This window comes from Eurytemora carolleeae, unplaced genomic scaffold, assembly GCF_000591075.1.
Source record: "Eurytemora carolleeae unplaced genomic scaffold, Eaff_2.0 scaffold182, whole genome shotgun sequence".
In the NCBI taxonomy this organism is placed as follows: Eukaryota; Metazoa; Arthropoda; class Copepoda; order Calanoida; family Temoridae; genus Eurytemora; species Eurytemora carolleeae.
Window position 1 is genome coordinate 209,507 of NW_019396187.1, and position 14,907 is coordinate 224,413.

At 32.9% G+C, this 14,907-nt stretch overlaps 1 long non-coding RNA gene across 1 annotated transcript; it reads left to right on the top strand.

Moving 5' to 3' along the window:
- Nucleotides 1-11,426: 11,426 nt before the first annotated feature.
- LOC111697608 (uncharacterized) lies at nt 11,427-13,248 on the top strand. Its single transcript, XR_002764331.1, has 2 exons — nt 11,427-11,562; nt 12,177-13,248. It is a non-coding gene; the product is annotated as an uncharacterized LOC111697608 (long non-coding RNA).
- Nucleotides 13,249-14,907: the final 1,659 nt, after the last annotated feature.

A 14,907-nucleotide genomic window follows, 5' to 3' on the forward strand; every position in this document is an offset into this window, starting at 1 on the left:
ATATATAACTTTACTTGATGATTGTAAAGTATTTCGTACATGTTCTAAAAGGAAAGACGACTTTCATTATGTTGAAAACTAAATATAAAACTATGATGGCCAAAGTAGTATACATGCATCACAACGTTGAATATGTGTTTTGATGACTGACATACAACTAGAAACACAATATACATTATTTTTATTATTTGTTATATATAAAACTCGTCTTAGATTTTTATAACATGTACTCCTCTGCTTACATCTAAAATAAATGACGGAGAATATCGTCTTCGATTCATGCGGCATTCATAAACAACAATTATTGCAGTATTCCACCTTAAAAATCGAAAAACGAAAACTCCTGTTCTTAAGACTTTCAAAATGTGGTGTACTATTTTTGTATCTTTAAAATTTACGGAGATATTGCAAAATATGTAAAAAAAATTTATTTATTTACTAAATCAAAATTGTCTTAATATCTTATATCTTTGTCAATTTCTAAGGCTGAAGAAAGATAGACCACTTTATGAAAAGCTCATAAAACGTACAGCCTAGTTGTTATTGTTTATTTACCACTCATTAAATATATGAAATTAAAGACGACTTTCAAGTCAAGTCGTCTCTAAATTCCCATGTTTATTAGAACACCCTGTATGATACGGTTTTGTCCAAAGATAATGTACATATAGATGAGTTGGCAAGTCGAACCCCATGCCTAAATACAACTCATACAACTTTCTACCTTTGTTTTATTTGCATTGAAAAAACTTGTTTCATAGTACAACTTGCAGTATATATATTGTTGATACTATAGTACAATTTTGGTGTTATCAACTTATCATGCATAAGTGATAAATCAGCAACACTCCAGAGGATAAAATGCCATGCGTATTGCGTACAAAAGCGATGGTGCTGCTTTCAACCTCAAAACTTTACGACTTTCTCGTATCGATCATCCTTGGTTTTGTCCACAGACTGCTTATCTCCTTTCACAGGGTGGGCTACGTAGGCCTAAGTTGACCCGGCACGACATGCTACGTTTTTATGATAGATTTTTAGAGTGCCATCTCACGGCCACTTGTTGAACATAATACCCATTTAGTGGTAAGTTTTACAACTTTTAAAGAAATACTCCAATTTTAAACATGAAACATAACATTTATGAATTCAGTCTATTTTGAAGTATCTGTGTTTCGTATCTAAAGGATCCCTGAATGTTTGCTGATGGGTCGTGTACAGTACTTGTACACAAAAGAACTCTCTTATCTCTGTTTGTCCCACAAAGTAAGAATCAAAAAGAGGTTGAACGACCCTGAGCCTAAAACTTAAGACCGGGTATCGTTATGAAAACCAGTTTGGGAACCCGGGTTTCACGGATGGGTTCAGGCAGTTTTGTGGATACCGATATTTTTGTTATGTAATTTTATGTTACTTATAGTTTCTTCATACTCTCCATTTTTTTCGAATCTCTTAAATCAAAATCTACACAAATGTTAAGACCCCAAAAAGGAAACTATAAGATTTCGTTCAATGATAGTCTATACTCTTTTAAATTTCGGGCTCAGAGTTTTTTAATTTGCATCTAATTATATGTACACTGTCATGTACATCGTAAAATATACATTGTACGATGTATACATACATCAAAAAAGTATTAATTTTAAGCTTTTTAAACAATGAATTATCACAAAAAGTGCAAAGATAAAAAACTAAACTAGCTTTACATAATTTTCAATATTTATAAATCAAAACAAATCACGAAACCTCCAGCTTTACATATAAGACATGGACTAGAAAAAAACACAATTTTTCATCTTAAACGTAGATATTTTATCTTTTACTTTCCTAATTTATGTATTGTATTTATTATCAACAGAAGATTTTCAATTATAAATATCATAAAAAATTAGTTTATTAAGTACAGTAAAAAATCGTGAAAATAAACAGGTTTAGATTTCTCTCAATGCAAAGGCAATAATATTATTAACCCTGTCTGCACTGGGCAGTAGTGTTTTAAAATTTATTTTTCCCTAATTTTCATGAAAAAAGGGCAAGAGGCATAGTTAATAATTTCATGGGTTCATTTTTTCTCATTTCTCCATCTTCAAGTCTGCAGGATCTCTTTTTCTTGCTTCCCTTTGCCCGTCATGCATTTATGGCGCTGCTTTTAAAAGAATGTTTATGATTCACTGTCTTTGCGCCATTATAAGACAGTGCACGATCACCCTTTCATTTTTCTTTATTTTTTGTTTGTTTTGCTTAACCGTAATTGCAGCCTCAGCGCTGCACATTCTGTCAACTTGTAATAAATATTGTGTAACACTAGATCTGTGAACCTGAAGTACAGTGTACATTATTAGTTATCTAAATTGTAAATATCTACGCAAACCCCATTTCCTTATTTAGCTTAACTGCGATGTAAATAACTACATAGTATGTATCATGATTAGCTTAATTACGATGTATATATATCGACATAAAACTAGTAATTACGTTGATTAACGTTAACTTGTAACATAGAAACCCCAAATATAGTTAGTTGGAAGAAACTCCTTTTTGATTACAGTGATAGAGTAATTGATCGTTGTTTGAGCAAACGACTTGACAAGATCGTGCCCATTGGCTTGGCATGATAGTTTATGAGCTTGTGTCAGTGTTGACATTCATAGCTAGCGAGAGCCTGCAATTTGGTTTGACATTGATATTTTATGAGCTTGTGTCCGTGTTGACATTGAGAGCTAGCGAGAGTCTGCCCTTTGGTTTGACATTGATAGTTTATGAGCTTGTGTCCGTGTTGACATTGAAAGCTAGCGAGAGTCTGCCCTTTGGTTTGACATTGATAGTTTATGAGCTTGTGTCCGTGTTGAAGCTAGCGAGAGTCTGCCCTTTGGTTTGACATTGATAGTTTATGAGCTTGTGTCCGTGTTGACATTGAAAGCTAGCGAGAGCCTGCCCATTAACCTGCACACATCAAGAAACAAGATTGGACGCACATATCAAGAAACAAGGTTGGACGCACACATCAAGAAACGAGGTTGGACACACATATCAAGAAACAAGGTTGGGCGCACACATCAAGAAACAAGGTTGGACGCACACATCAAGAAACAAGGTTGGACGCACACATCAAGAAACAAGGTTGGACACACACATCAAGAAACAAGGTTGGACGCCGACATCAAGAAACAAGGTTGGACGCACATATCAAGAAACAAGGTTGGACGCACATATCAAGAAACAAGGTTGGACGCACATATCAAGAAACAAGGTTGGACGCACACATAAAGAAACAAGGTTGGACGTACATATCAAGAAACAAGATTGGACGCACACATAAAGAAACCAAGTTGGACGCACACATCAAGAAGCAAGGTTGGACGCACACATCAAGAAGCAAGGTTGGACGCACAGACCAAGAAACAAGGTTGGACGCACACATCAAGAAGCAAGGTTGGACGCACATATCAAGAAACAAGGTTGGACGCATAAATTAAGAAACAAGGTTAGGAACACAGATCAAGAAACAAAATTGGACGCACACAAAAAGAAACAAGGTTGGGCGCACACATCAAGAAACAAGGTTGGGCGCACATATCAAGAAACAAGGTTGGACGCACATATCAAGAAACAAGATTGGACGCACATATCAAGAAACAAGGTTGGACGCACAAGGTTGGACGGACACATCAAGATACAAGGTTGGACGTACATTTCAAGAAACAAGGTTGGACGCACATATCAAGAAACAAGATTGGACGCAAACATCCAGAAACAAGGTTGGACGCACACATCAAGAAGCAAGGTTGGACGCACATATCAAGAAACAAGATTGGACGCAAACATCCAGAAACAAGATTGGACGCACATATCAAGAAAAAAGGTTGAAAGCACACACAATAGACAAACAAACACTAGATAGTATACACCCTTACATAATGTAGCCTTATACAATGATAAGAGGAAAAACATGTTTTTAATGATATTTTCTGACAAATTCTATTTTCCTGTTTGTTAGATTCTGGAAAAAGTTTTATGTTTTTCTGTTTAAAAAAACCACAAATATTTTAGGTAAAATATTCCAATAAAGTACATTTCCAGAATAGATTACAAGAATAGGTTAATGTTGATGTTTTCACTTGTAGTTGTTGTTACCATAGACTATAGAGATAATTCAACATATGTTGGATGGATTACAGTTTTTTTTCTACATTTAAAAAAACGGTTCTGTAAAAAAATTTCCAAGTGCACTACCGATTAAAAAGGTTATTATCATCAAGAAATATATAGACCAGGAACCGCCATATCTAATGCGTCAAAATTGTGTACTGCAGTGGGAGGCGATCAAAACAAAGAATTCAGGGGCAAAACATCAATTATGAGGGGGGGGGTGAAATAAAGTATATTGCTATCGTGACACGAATACTGATTATAAAACGAAAGACTATTTGTTACTTGAGAGTATATGCTTTAAAGACAGGAGAGGGAAATGATAATATCCAAGATTATATTCAAATTGTGAAACTTTATATAAATTGGGATGTTTTAATAAAAGCAAAAACAATTCCTCACTCCATGGGAATCAATGCAAAGAGGAACTGTAGACATATTTCAATGCGTAACAGGACTCCACAGTGCACACATAATTGTGTCCCTAATATATAAAGATGCATGCCTGATTCACAACGGTACCTTTAAAAAATTTTCGGGAAATGCCCATTGAATATTAGTCATTAAGAAATAAAACCTTCTAACATAAAATTCGAGAAAAATATTATCCATATCATAATATATCTATTCTTATACACTTTTTAACATTCTATTTTAAAACAAGAAGACCGTCCAGCTTTTTAACTACACCATAATTCTAAAACATAAATTGAGCAGTCTGTTTTAGTGTTCTGACATTATTTTTACTTTTTTACATTCCTCCCACAGTGTACAGTACACAATTTGCGTATATCTGAGTTGGGCGTTCCTGGTCTATATATTTGTTGATTATCATAGATAAATAACAATACTAATAGAACACTAGATGTTATTGTGTACACAAACTACCAAACTAAAAGGCAATGTACACATATTACCGAGCTAATAGATAATTATGTACACAAACTATACTGAACTAAAAGGTCATTATGTACACAAACCACCAACCATAAAGGATATTATTTAAAGAAACCACTGAACAAGAAGTTTATTATGTACACAAACTACCGAATTAAACTAGGTTATTATGTACAAAAACCACTGAACTAAAGCAAAGACTTCTTCTCACTGCACTTTTAAGACTAAAAAATTAATTCTTGTTACCAAGGAAACATTTTTACCTACTTTATGGGCCAAGGCGAAGTTGGCGGGTAAATAATTCTCGACTTTTTATGTTCGCCATCGGTTTGTCGGAGACTAAATGTTTGCAGGGTGAAGACGGTAAAGCACAAAATTCGGTAAAGGTACGTCTTGTACAAGAACCTGTAGGTAACTGTCAAAAAAGTTCATTGAAAAAAAAGTTTTCGAAAATAAAGTCCTACATTTTAGCTCTAAAAAGCCATGTGGAAAAAAAGTCCCTAAACTAAAACGTTCCTGGGAAAAAGTCTTTCTATTTTGTGATTTTATTTTATAGGACTTTTTTCCGGTTCAAGTATGATTTTATGCAAAAAAAGTCCCCTGAAAAAAAGTCCTATTATAGTGGAAAATGCATAGAAACAAAGGGTGTTTACAACCATGGAAAAAAAAGGGGCAATTGATACTAAATACACCCCTGGATATATTCAATATGCAGATGCATAGGAAGAAAGTCCTTTTTATGAAACGTCTCAGACTTGACCTCATTTTCTCAAGACTTAAGACTTTTTGTCTTGTTTCTTTTTTTTTCGGACTTATTTTCTTCAGAACTTTAATTCCTGTGATCTAATTCCCTGAGACTTTATTGTCAGTCCCCATATTATTTTAGGAAAAAAGTCCCAGGAATCCAAAACTCAGGACTTTATTTCCAGTGACATTTTGTCCTATGACTTCAGAAAATGTTACTAAAGTTTTTATTTCCAGGTTTTTTCCCCGGAAACTTTTTCCTGTGACTTTCTTACATAGATTCGAAACTGTACCAGTACGGTACAAGAAGTAGGTACGATAACAAAAACAGGAGTTGCCATATCTTCTTAATATAAAAACCCCACAAACTTCATGTTTCCTAAGAACATTTACCCTTTATAACTGTTTCAAATATAATATTCTCAAGATGATCCAACCTATAATTAAAGCTTAGGGTTAAGTACAAGTACTCAAGAAGCTAGGGGAGATCAGCAAAAAATTAGCAATCTTGCAATTTTGCAGTTTCCATGGTAATACTCGGCTAAAATGTGCAGGGAGTTCAGATAATGTTTTTTTATACAAAATTATTACAAATTAGCTGAAGGGCCCGTGGAAAAAAAATTTGAAAAAAATTGGAACAACAAAAATTTCGAATTCTAGCCTATAACAACCTCGGATATGGATACAACCTTGGATATGGATATGGTCTACCTTATGCTGCTAGAATTGTTGTTTAAACCCTTCATGATTTTGTGATGAACATAGTCGGTAAAATTTCTTGCAATAAAATATGAAACTCACTCCTTTCAATTCAAACCATTTCAGATATAGTGGTCGTAGACTGTATCAATACAATGAAGACGTCATTTTATGAATTCATCAAGAAACAAGGTTGGACGCACACATTAATAAACAAGGTTGGACGCACACATCATGAAACAAGGTTGGGCGCACACATCAAGAAACAAGGTTGGACGCAAACATCAAGAAACGAGGTTGGACGCACACATCAAGAGACAAGGTTGGACGCACACATCAAGAAACAAGGTTGGACACACATATCAAGAAACAAGGCTGGACGCACATATCAAGAAACAAGGTTGGACACACATATCAAGAAACAAGGTTGGACGCACACATCAAGAAACAAGTTGGACGTACATTTCAAGAAACAAGGTTGGACGCACATATCAAGAAACAAGGTTGGACGCACATATCAAGAAACAAGGTTGGACGCACATATCAAGAAACAAGGTTGGACGCACACATCAAGAAACAAGGTTGCAGGCAAACACACTAGACAAACAAACACTAGATAGTATACACCCTTGTATACACCCTTACATAATGTAGCCTTATACAATCATAAGAGGAAAAAACATGTTTTTATGATATTTTCTGACAAATTCTATTTTCCTGTTTGTTAGATTCTGGAAAAAAGTTTCATGTTTTTCTGTTTTCAAAAAAACCACAAATATTGTAGGTAAAATATTCCAACAAAGTACATTTCCAGAATAGATTACAGGAATAGGTTAATGTTGATGTTTTTACTTGTAGTTGTTGTGTCCATAGACTACAGAGATATGTTGGATGGATTACAGTTTTTTTCTACATTAAAAAAAACGGTTCTGGAATAAATTTTACAAGCGCGCTACCGAATGAAAAGGTTATTAGCATAGATAAATAACATTACAGATAGAACACTAGATGTCGTCTTTTCAAGATGTAGGGGTTTTACGTCCACAATAACCCTATGTCAGAGGCCCAAAGGAGTTACGCGCATGCCGCGTTGAATGACAAGACAGAGAGAGAGCTTGCGTTGTAACTCCTTTGGGCTTCTGCCTCAGGTTTAGTGTGAACGGAAACCCCTAAATCTAACAAAAAATGTTTTTGTCCCCAAGACATGATCGGGTTGTTACGATCGAATTTCGAAATTTTTCTATTGCAAAAGTTTGGTGTTGAAGAGGTCTTGTATCGATCTGTCAGGTGTTGCAATCTGGCAGCTACAATTAATTATTTCATACCTACTGCGCTATAGGCATATGACAAAAGCTGCTGAATAGGTCGGATGGGCAAGAAGATATGCCCATCCGACCTACAGCTGTCGTAGGTCAGATGTTGCAGTAGGTCGGTTGGGCAGTAGAGCGGATCAACATTACCACAAAAACCACTGAACTAAAGCAAAGACTTCTTCTTACTGCACTTTTAAGACTAAAATATTAATTCTTGTTACCCCTGGGAAACATTTTTACCGCTTTTATGTGCCGATGGCGAAGTTGGCGGGTAAATAATTCTCGACTTTTTATGTTCGCCGTCGGTTTGTCGGAGACTAAATCTTTGCAGGGTGAAGACGGTAAAGCACAAAATTCGGTAAATGTACAAGGTACGTCTTGTACAAGAACCTGTAGGTAACCATCAGAAAAGTTCTTTGAAAAAAAAGTTTTCTAAAATAAAGTCCTACATTTTATCTCTAAAAAAGCCCTGTGGAAAAAAGTCCCTAAACTAAAAAAAATCCTGGAAAAAAGTCTTACCATTTTGAGAGGAATCTAAAACTCAGGACTTTATTTAAGTGACATTTTATCCTAAGACTACAGTTTTTTCCCAGAAACTTTTTTTCCTGTGACTTTCTTACATAGATTCGAAACTGTACCAGTACAGTGCAAGAAGTAGGTGAGATAATATGACAAAAAACAGGAGTTTCTGGCGCTCTGTTGCCATATCTTCTTAATATAAAACCCCCACAAACTTCATGTTTCCTACGAACATTTACCCTTTATAACTGTTTTAAATATAATATTCTCAAGATGGATCCAGCCTATAATTAAAGCTTAGGGTTAAGTACAAGTACTCCAGAAGCTAAGGGAGATCAGCAAAATATAATATTCTCAAGATGGATCCAGCCTATAATTAAAGCTTAGGGTTAAGTACAAGTACTCCAGAAGCTAAGGGAGATCAGTAAAATATAATATTCTCAAGATGGATCCAGCCTATAATTAAAGCTTAGGGTTAAGTACAAGCACTCCAGAAGCTAAGGGAGATCAGCAAAAATTAGCAATCTTGCAATTTTGCAGTTTCCATGGTAATACTAGGCTAAAATGTGCAGGGAGATCAGATAATGTTTTTTTATACAAAAGTATTACATATTAGATGAAGGACCCGGCGTTGCCCGTGGAAAAAAAATTTGAACAAAATTTGAACAGAAATTTTTCGAATTTTAGCCTATAACACTCACAAAAAATTTCAACCCAATAAGTCCAGTCGTCTGGCCGGCTATAGGCAACATATATATACGAATGTCTTGTTCTATTATATAGATCTTGGTTTTCAACATGTTCTTTGTGCTAGGTTACTATGCATATATATATATATATATATATATATATATATGTACTTATTTGTTTAAGTACATAGTCTATTCAATCAAAGTGTAATAACTCGTCAAATTGATTTTTTCCTTTTGTTCTATATATGTTAACATACTCTTTTTTTATTCTATTCTAATTCTAAAAGTTCAGTATTTTACTAGAAAGAATCATGGTTAACTTTTAAAATTGCATGCCTAAAATTTCTTTAAATTATTAGATATTTTCCAAATTTAGATAGAAAATGATATCTTTTAAATCAAAACTTTGAAGTTAAACGTGTATCTCTATTCTCTAACGTACTTTCTTAGATAATATCAAAAATATATTTTTAATATATTTTTTTCTGTCAACATTTTACAGCAATTACAGGGCATTGTTTATCTGTTTAAAAATACATCCATAAAGGTAAACATTTGATTTGGAATTCATTTGAAATATTTTCCAAATTTATGCAGCAGTTTTGGATATGTAGGTGCTTATATCGAATGATGAATGAACGAATGAAGCGTCAGAGATAAAGAAATACTTTTTTTGTAGATTTATGGAGAAAATGAGGAATATGTCGCTAGGAAGTTGCAATGATTCGCCCTCCTCCCCCCCCCCTCTCGGTAAACATGCAGCTGATCAGTTTAAAATTTTCCATTCCATAACGTTTCTATACTAACCGATTCAGTATTTAATATACAAGACTTGTTTATAATGATTTTGTTTATTTATACAATAATATAGTTATAGATAAGAACAAAAAGATAAAGTTGTTTTTAACTGGCTAATCAATTGCGTATAAAAACATATTTTGATTGATTTTAAAAACAGGTTTGGGATTTTCCCACATAGAAAGGCCAAGCCCCCAAACGACGCAGTTATCTCGAATTTTCTAGAATTCCTGCATACTTAAACCTTAACCCTGACAACCCTGGCTAGATAAGGAAGGGGAGGGACCAGGGAGTATTAATATATAAGTACAACATTCTCCTCATATAATTTCAAAATATTGAGATATTACAGTAGTCTAGTTATTTTTCCATTAGCAAAGATATCATTTTATTTAACTTAAAATTATTTCCTGATTTCACTGAAAATACTAATTAAAAAACGGAAAGAATGTAACCCTAAATAAACTTTTTTTAAAATTTTCTTTATGAACTAAAATACAAATTCATTTTTTTTCCACAAATTGCGAAATTGAGATTATATTTATATTTATGATCAAAGAATAAACACAAGGTATAAACTTTGAAAAACTGAAAAAAAACAGGACATGTGTTTTAATTGGGAAATCTTAAATTCATTCGTTACATATAAAGCTTGATTATACCACTGTGCGAGTAAATACGCTACGTCCTCTAAGCCAAGTTTATGTAGTCACATTATCCCCCTAAGTTTACCGGTGTGCTAGACTAGAGTATGATTGCCCCCTATATAAACTTGAAGTTAAAGTATCTAACCCTCAGTTGTCCCGGTAGCTTTAGATGGAAACCTTTTATAAACTTGAATATATATCAAGGTATAGAAGGAATACAACACTGGGATTCAATGGAAGATTAAATGTTATGAGAGGATTTTTTACATCGACAAATTGTGAAACTTCTGGAACTCTTCTCTACAATAATTAAGGATTAAAACACAAACTTTTATTTTAACTAAGCTGTGATTTATCCTGCGTACCTGATTAGAAACTACAGTATATATCAGGTAATAAACAGTAGTTTTTAACATAAAAGAATATCTAACTTTTAAATTAATTTATTTCTACATCCATATAAAATTCCTACTTTAAAGATCGTGAATGCTTGTATATTGAATATTTAGTCTACACTTTTCATGGAAAATCGCTGTTATTTGATGTATTTTAATGACATTAATATACTTTATATCATGTGTTAGATCAATTTTGTAAGAAACTAAGGAAACTGTAAACTTTTCCTTGCAACTAGTTCCACTCTTAAAATAAAACCCGGTGAGAAAAGGTTAAAAATTAAGTTTGGAATAAAAAGAAAAATTTTAAAACTAAAGTTACCCCGGACAGGCAGGTTTTTATTTTAAGATTAGAATAAGTTCAAAGGAAGTGTTAAGTGTTGATATCTTCTTTACTCTGTGGAAGAAAGATATCATTGATTGTTGCAGATAATAATGAATTGTTAAAATCTTTGATGTAGACGAAAAGCAACGAAGAGCAACAAATTGTTTTTTTCCATTTTAGAGAAGTTATAAATTTTCTATTTCTATCTTTTTTTGTGATTTTGATGTTTTTCAGCTCCTATAATTAAAAAAGAAATAAACACATTAATAAGAATTCTCTTGTTAAGGTTGTTCAGCCCAAACAACAGAATTGTTCAGGGAACCAACAGCAGAATCTCTCCTCTAACCACAAGCAAACTAATTGTTGGACCCAGCAATCCAACAGGTTGGCTTACTTTAGAATCTTATTCAGGGGAAAAAGGCGGAAAATCACTTAATTTGATTTTTAACGGCTACCCGGAATGTAATGCTAGTTGAAAAATATTCTGTTATTATTTTTTCTTAACCTATTTTTGTGTGGAATTAATGTATGTTTAAAGTTTTGTGTCAGTACAAAGATATTTTCAGATTTTCATTGCTGCATGGTTCCAGGATTTTGAGATCTTCTTTTAGGATCAAAGATCAAATTCTGTTTTTAACAAAGAATTGGTTGCAACCCCTTTCCTTAAAAACAATAGAAAGATATGAACACATGGAAATATTATTGATTCTTGAAGAATTAGTAGAAATATTTCAATACAATGGTTTGAAAGCAAATATTTTATTTACTTTTATTTTATTTTATTAACAGTTTAATTTCCATGCTTGCATAATTGATCTTGATAAATAAGATATATTTTGAAGTTTATTTTTTATTTTGATCAAATTCTAAACCATAGACTTTTGACAAATTGAGAGCTTTGAACTAACTTTAACATCTAAAACTATATATGCGGGTATTTTATAATAAATTCTAAAAATAAACTTCAATAAACAATTAAATATTAAATTTATTTTCAGGACTGTTGGATCCGAAGTGACAGGAAACAAACCTTGGAACTCATGAATTCAATCAATGAAAAACTTGTTTCGAGTTTGGATACCTTTTTCAACCAATCATGTTGGAGTTGGAAACCATTCTCGACCAATCATGTTAGAGTTGGAAACCTTTTTCAACCAATCATGTTGGAGTTGGAAACCTTTTTCAACCAATCATGTTGGAGTTGGAAACCTTTTTCAACCAATCATGTTGGAGCTGGAAACCATTCTCGACCAATCATGGTTCGAATTTCGATAACTTTCTCGACCGATCATGAATCGAGTTGCAGAAACCATTCTTGACCAATCATAGTTCGAGTTAGACACCTTTCTAGACAAATCATGAATCGAGTTGGACAACTTTCTCGACCAACTTTGGTTGAGTTGGACATCATTCTCGACCAATCATGAATCGAGTTTGATAACTTTCTCGACCAACTATGGTTGAGTTGGACATCATTCTCGACCAATCATGAATCGAGTTTGATAACTTTTTCGACCAACTATGGTTGAGTTGGACATCATTCTAGACAAATCATGAATTGAGTTTAACAACTTTCTCGACCAACTATGGTTGAGTTGGACATCATTCTCGACCAATCATGAATCGAGTTTGATAACTTTTTCGACCAACTATGGTTGAGTTGGACATCATTCTAGACAAATCATGAATTGAGTTTAACAACTTTCTCGACTAATTATGTATCGAGTTGGATAATTTTCTCGACTAATCATGAATCGAATTGGACAACTTTTTCGACCAATCATGGTTCAATTTGGACAACTTTCTCGACCAATCATGGTTCAATTTGGACAACTTTCTCGACCAATCATGGTTCAATTTGGACAACTTTTTCGACCAATCATGGTTCAATTTGGACAACTTTCTCGACCAATCCGAGTATTCTAATGCTGTTAATTTTAAGTAATCTTTGTATTTTTTTCATTAATATCGTTCTATATTAAGCTTAATTAATCTCTGCGAGCACACTTCTTTTTAAATAACAATTTATAATTGTACTTGTCAAATGTAATAAAAGTTAATTTTCGCTAATTTTTACTTTAAAACAATACCCATTGACTTCTTTGTCCTTTGAAGAGATGTCGACATTCACGCTTTAAGTATTTTAACTTTTCTCTAATAAGATTATCAAAACAACTTCATAAAAACAAATTTTTGAATGCTTAATATTACTAATATTAATATTTTTCTCAGGCAGTTTTTAAATAAAATTGATATAATCTTTGAAAAGCAATGGAAAGTTTACGTTAAAAAAAAACTAATCTTTTTCTTGTCTTAAGAAGGGAAATATATATATGTGAGTAACCCAGTATATATAAATATATACTGGCTTACTCACAAAGGATGAGACTTCAGAGACTATTTACTGAATACCTTCTAACATTTTTCTCACATTCAAGGTTCTCTGCAGCTGTTTTCTTTCTTTCTTTTTCAAAGGAATTGATTTCCTGCCACAAAATTTAATAATCTATATAACTCCTATATCTTGGCAAACTAATTTCATAGACATTTGATATTTCAAACCTTTAAACTTTGTTAAATAAACTAATCAATAAGTTTAAAATATCATAGTTTTAAACCATCAGGTTGCAAAGATATAGGGATGAAGAAATTCGAGTTTGTGGCAAAGATTCAATTCCTTTGAATCTAAAATTCAACCTTCAGATCGTAATATTCAAAGAGTTTCAGTTTGTCGTTAAAGTTGCAGCCTTTGTGTGTAACCCTTTACTTAAATAAACTAGAGAAACGAAAGATCAGAACTTTTTGTAGTGAATCCAGGTATCAAGCATTGATCTCAATATTTTGTAGATCTACGGATTTACTTAATTCCTCTAACCAAGTAGGAATAAATGAAATAAAGAGATCAAGCATTGATCATTATTGTAAATGGAACTCAGGCGTTTAAGATTAATGATACTGATATAATGATAGGAATTTTTATATTTATGTTAAAACTTTTAAAAATTGTAAACATCAAATTTACCAAAAAAAATGAAGAAAAATGAAAACTTAAAGAGTTCCACGATGATACAAGGAACTATGTTGATCTGGAAATTACAGGGTGTCCCACGAGCCACGAAACATGACAGTTGGTGAATAGTTTAGAATGTCTTCTTCCATATTTTTTCAATTGTTTAATACCAAAGACAATAAAAAAAAATATTATATAGGAGTCATATTGTAGTAAAATTAATTTCAAAGTAAAATATACATGAGCAAAAGAATTTCTAAAGGAATTAAGCTGCAAACAGCCTTTAATATCTAATACAGTGTAAGGAAGACGACATTCAAAACTATTTACCAACTGTCATGTTTCGTGGGACACCCTGTAGATGAAAAGAAAATCGTTATGGTTGGTTACAACAATATATGTCTAAAACGTAAATATGTTCTCAGCTGGGAAATTTTGTTTTGGATGCCTTTATAATCCCATACGGTCGATATCAATATCCACTTTGGGCACTTTTAATATAAATATCAATTCATTTAATTTTATTCTGCAGGGTCCGATTACCACTAGATATATCTAATAAAGATTAGATTAATATGTCGATTAACAAAAGATCGAGATTACGCAGCATTGATCTCGATATCCCACCTCCTGGTCAAATATAAAGAAATAAATCAGTTACATTTACCTTAACTGTAGGAAACATTTTTTTATAATAAGAAGGACGTTAATAATTCCAC